The sequence below is a fragment of the Globicephala melas genome, chromosome 1 (assembly GCF_963455315.2).
Source record: "Globicephala melas chromosome 1, mGloMel1.2, whole genome shotgun sequence".
Classification (NCBI taxonomy): Eukaryota; Metazoa; Chordata; class Mammalia; order Artiodactyla; family Delphinidae; genus Globicephala; species Globicephala melas.
Genome location: NC_083314.1, coordinates 117,301,961 through 117,307,458, shown reverse-complemented (window position 1 = coordinate 117,307,458; position 5,498 = coordinate 117,301,961). Strand labels below are relative to the sequence as shown.

Genomic DNA, 5,498 nt, shown 5'->3' with positions numbered 1-5,498 from the left:
TACCCAGCAGATGAAGGAGCAAAGTAAAAACACACCAGACCAAACAAATGAGGAAATAGGCAGTCTCCTGAAAAAGAATTCAGAGTAATGATAGTAAATATGATACAAAATCTTGGAAATAGAATGGAGAAGATACAAGAAACGTTTAACAAGGACCTAGAAGAACTAAAGAGCAAACAATGATAAACAATATAATAAATGAAATTAAAAATTCTCTAGAAGAAATCATTAGCAGAATAACTGAGGCAGGAAAATGGATAAATGGCCTGGAAGATAAAATAGTGGAAATAACTACTCAGAGCAGAATAAAGGAAAAAGAATGTAAAGAATTGAGGACAGTCTCAGAGACCTCTGAGACAACATTAAACACACCCACATTCGAATTATAGGAGTCCCAGAAGAAGAACAGAAAAAGAGGTGCGCTGTGGGGGCGCCGCCACGCAGAGGCGGCCGTGCAGAGGCTGGAAGGAAGCGGCCGGAGGGCGTGGCAAAGCGAGGGAAGCCCGCCGGCCCGCAGACAACCGTCGCGGCCTGATGACGTCGCACAATGGCCGGCCCCCTCGGGTAATGGAGCCTGTTTGTTCCGCCTGCGTCGCGCCTCAAGCCGGAGCCTGTGAGGAGTGGAAGGGCTGAGGGACGTTTTTTCCGTTCTGCCCTGACACCTGCGAAGACATGGCCCCTTCTCTGCCCTTGTGCTGAGAACCGTGGGTACTGATGGATGTGGCCGAGAGCCCTGACTGGGACCCTCGCTCTCCAGAGGATGAAGAAGTGGAGCAGCAGGGGCTCTCTGACAATGACATCCTGAGGGAAAGTGGGTCTGAGCAGGATCTGGATGGGGCGGGGGGAGGGCTTCTGACATGGAGGACGAGGAGAACATCGCCCCGGGACTGAGCCAGGAGGAAGAGGAGAGTCGCTCCAACGAGGAGGACCGGGACTCTGAGGCTCAGGAGCCAAGCGGGGGCCCGGCCAGGCCCCCGCAGACTGAGGGGGACCCGGGGAAGGAAGACTGCACCAGCGACCTGAGGGACGAGGCCTCGTCGGTCACCAGGGACCTGGACAAGCACGAGTTAGACTACGATGAGGAGGTCCCCAAGTAGCCTGCCCCCGCCACGCAGGAGGACGACACCTAGAAGGCCGGGCCCAAGGATGACGAGGAGAGGAGAGAAGGGGCTCAGGGGGAGGACGGGAAGGCGGGCGTCCGCGGCATGGAGGACAGGGAGCCTGTGGAGGCCGCCAAGGAGAAAAGAAAAGAGGACAATGATGGAGAGATCAACGATGGAGAGATCGACGATGATGACCTGGAGGAGGGTGAAGTGAAGGACTCCAGTGACAGGAAGGTGAGGGCTCGTCCCACCTGCCGATTCTTCATGAAAGATGTTGTGACACCATTGTCCACTCCTCCTTCACCAATATCAAATTCCATACCATTCAGAGTCCAGGTTAAAGGTACAAAATATACGATATTCATCTCTTTAGTACCTCACAGTCCCCCTGCTCCAGAGGCCAGACTCCTTTCTCCTGGATCCAGAATACTGCTGTGAAGCCAGGGGAAGGGGGAGACTCAGAGGGCAGAGAGCGGCCATGACAAGGCTCACGGGAGCTGCGTGCGGCCTGCACGGGGGGTGGGGGCATGGCGGCGGTGGAGCCCCGTCCTACAAGTGGCCTCAAAGAAGCCTGTCCCTTGTCCCGAGGTGACCCAAGGTAGAGGATGCACAGGAACACTCGGGACCCCTGTCAGCGAGTGCTGGGGGCGTGTCCTCTTGGCCGTGCTAATTCTGTGCTGCTGGTTTCTGCCGAGTGGGGGAGTCCGGCTCGTCTGAATTAGACAGCCATGCAATGGCTCCGTGTGTGCTGTGCCCATGGAACGGGAGCGTAGCCGCCCTCAGGATGCAGATACGTGTGCAGTACCTTGTAGAAAGTAAATTGTTACAGGTCTTCAAAGGCTTTGGTATTTTAAATGTCATTATTTCAGAAAATTTAAACTTAAGCCGTAGACTTCTTTTTCATAATGACGTCAGCCCATCTCTGGAATTTCTGGAGTAAAATGATGGAGACAAACACGCATGCATACACATATATGTACTGCAGTCATTTCCAGTTAGCACTGTCCACAAACCGTGTGGTTCAGAAACCTGGCCATCGGTCAAGACCAGCTGGAGGCCCCCGTGGCAGCAAGGGCATGAGGCAGCAGCATCCACTATTGAGGCCACAGAGGCTCTGGTCCAGGTGCTTGGGGTCCCACTGCTGAAGTACTTCCCAGAATTTACCCCCAGAAGCACACACACCATGAAGCAAAGTTGGTGGTGGTACTGCAGGTCAGCATCATCGGGAGGTGCCTGGACAGACGAGGACAGTGTGCCCTCTCCAGGGGCGTCTGGGGGTCACGTCACAGTAGGAGGGGAGGTGCCTCCAGGTCACACTGAGCGCTCAGTTGGGGTTTTGGGGAGTGAGACCAGTGAGTCAGGCATTTCGCAGTGGAAAAATCTGAAGGTAGTGGGAAGTGGTCTTTTTTGCAGTTTAATTGGGCCTGATCCGTAACTTGTTTCAGGAATGTATTTTTTTAATATTTAGTCACCTTTCCCCCATACTGTTTGTTTATTCTACAGAATAATGGGATAGAGTACAGAAGGAAATGGGTGTTCTGGAACATATCCTGCTTTTTCTTAGTTATGAGAAAGGTTTTGGATGTAAATGTTTTTGCTTACCTGCAGTTTGTAAGATTGGTGTTAAATTGAGATGAATGCGTTTCCGTTCTCTCCAGTAGCAAGAGGGTCACTTTAAAAATAAAATGAAGTTTTTTGTGTTTGGGGAGGATGTGGGGAAATGGAACCTCATATCAAGCTGGTGGGAACGTGAACCGGTGTGGCTGCCCTGGGCACAGCCTGCTCAGTGTGATGGACGGAGCTGCTCTCTGAGCTGGCCACTCCCCTCTTGGGTGTCTATCCAAGAGAAACGAAGGCGTAAGCCACGCAAAGACTCGTACTAGCAGCATAGACACAACAGCTACGTGACTATGTGGAAACAACCCCAGTGTCCATCAGCTCATGAACGGATAAACAAAATGTGATCCATCCTGATACTACAGCGCGGTTGAACCTTGAGGACACTGCCAAGTAAAAGAAGCCAGTCACGAAAGGCCCCATATTGTACAGTTCCACTTACAGGAATTGTCCAGAGTGGGCAGATCCATAGAGACTGAAAGTAGGTTAGTCACTATCTAGGCCAGAGAGAGATGGGTAGCCATTGAGTACAGGGTTTCCTTTTGGGGGATGGAATGTTCTAGAATTAGGTAGTGGCAATGGTTGCACAACTTTGTGAATGTACAAAATCCACTGAATTGTGCACTTTAAATGGGGGTATTTTATGGTATGTAAATTACATCTTTGAAAATGCTTTTTAAAAAAATGTTTGTTAGCTATATTTCTGTTGTTATTGTGATCTGCAGGTTTATTGTTAAATTGCCCAAATGGACACATTGATATATGTGACCATTGACAACAAAATGTACTTAGGAATACAAACTGAAACGTTTTAAAACACCAAAAAAAAAAAAAAAAGAAAAAGAAAGGGACTGAGAAAATATTTGAAGATATTGTAGTTGAAAAATTCCCTAATAAGGGAAAGGATATAATCAATGAAGTCCCGGAAGCACAGAGAGGCCCATACAGGATAAATTCAAGGAGAAACATGTCAAGACACATATTAATGAAACCATCAAAATTTAAATACAAAGAAAAAATATTGAAAGCAGCAATGGAAAAGCAATAAGAAACATACAAGGAAATCCCCATAAGGTTACCAGCTGATCTTTCAGCAGAAACTCTGAAAGTCAGAAGGGAGGGCAGGACATATTTAAAGTGATGAAAGAGAAAAACCTACAACAAAATTACTCTACCCAGCAAGGAGTTCATTCAGATTTGACAGAGAAATAAAAACCTCTACAGACAAGCAAAAGCTAAGAGAATCCAGCACAACCAATCCAGCTCTACAACAAATGCAAAAGGAACTACTTTAGGCAGGAAACACAAGAGAAGGAAAACCCTACAATAACAAACACAAAACAATTTTAAAAATGGCAATAGGAACATACATATCGATAATTATCTTAAATGTAAATAGATTAAATGCTCCAACCAAAAGACATAGACTGGCTGAATGGATACTAAAACAAGACCCGTATATATGCTGTCTACAAGAGACCCACTTCAGACCTAGGGACACATACAGACTGAAAGTGAGGGGTTGGAAAAAGATATTCCATGCAAATGAAAATCAAAAGAAAGCTGGAGTAGCAATTCTCGTATCAGACAAAATAGACTTTCAAATAAAGACTATTACAAGAGACAAAAAGGACACTACATAATGATCAAGGGATCAATCCAAGAAGAAGATATAAAAATTGTAAATATTTATGGACCCAACATAAGAGCACCTCAGTACATAAGGCAAATGCTAACAGCCATAAAATGGGAAATCACAGCAACACAATAATATTAGGGGACTTTAACACCTCACTTTCACCAATGGACAGATCACGCAAAATGAAAATAAATAAGGAAACACAAGCTTTAAGTGACACATTAAACAAGATGGACTTAATTGATATTTATAGACATTCCATCCAAAAACAACAGAATATAATTTCTTCTCAAGTACTCATGGAACATTCTCCAAGATTGGTCATATCCTGGGTCACAAATCAAGCCTTGGTAAATTTAAGAAAATTGAAATCGTACCGAGTATCATTTCTGACCACAACGCTGTGTAAAAAATACAAACAGGGGGCTTCCCTGGTGGTGCAGTTGTTGAGAGCCTGTCTGTCAATGCAGGGGACACGGGTTCATGCCCCGGTCCGGGAAGATCCCACATGGCACAGAGTGGCTGGACCCATGAGCCATGACTGCTGAGCCTGCGCATCCAGAGCCTGTGCTCCACAACGGGAGAGGCCACAACAGTGAGAGGCCCACATACCAAAAAAAAAAAAAAAAGGCAACAAACATATGGTAGCTAAACAATACGCTACTAAATAACCAAAAATCACTGAAGAAATCAAAGAGGAAATCAAAAAGATCTAGAAACAGATGACAATGAAAACACAACAGCCAAAAACCTACGGGATGCAACAAAAGCAGTTCTAAGAGGGAAGTTTATAGGAGTACAATCTTACCTCAAGAAACAAGGAAATTTCAAACCACTTAACCTTACACCTAAAGTAATTAGAGAAAGAAGAACAAAAACACCCCAAAATTAGCAGAAGGAAAGAAATCATAATGATCAGCTCAGAAATAAATGAAAATGAAATGAAGGAAACGATAGCAAAGACCAATAAAACTAAAAGCTGCTTCTTGAGAAGATAAACAAAATTGATAAACCATTAACCAGACTCATCAAGAAAAAAAGGAGAACACTCAAATCAACAGAATTAGAAATGAAAAAGGAAAAGTAGCAGTGGACACTGCAGAAATGAAAAGAATATAGAGGGATTACTACAAGCAACT

At 45.5% G+C, this 5,498-nt stretch overlaps 1 pseudogene; it reads left to right on the top strand.

The window, feature by feature from the left end:
* Positions 1-714: 714 nt before the first annotated feature.
* On the top strand, positions 715-1,130 carry LOC115858354 (zinc finger CCCH domain-containing protein 18-like; annotated as a pseudogene).
* The last annotated feature ends 4,368 nt before the right edge of the window (positions 1,131-5,498 follow it).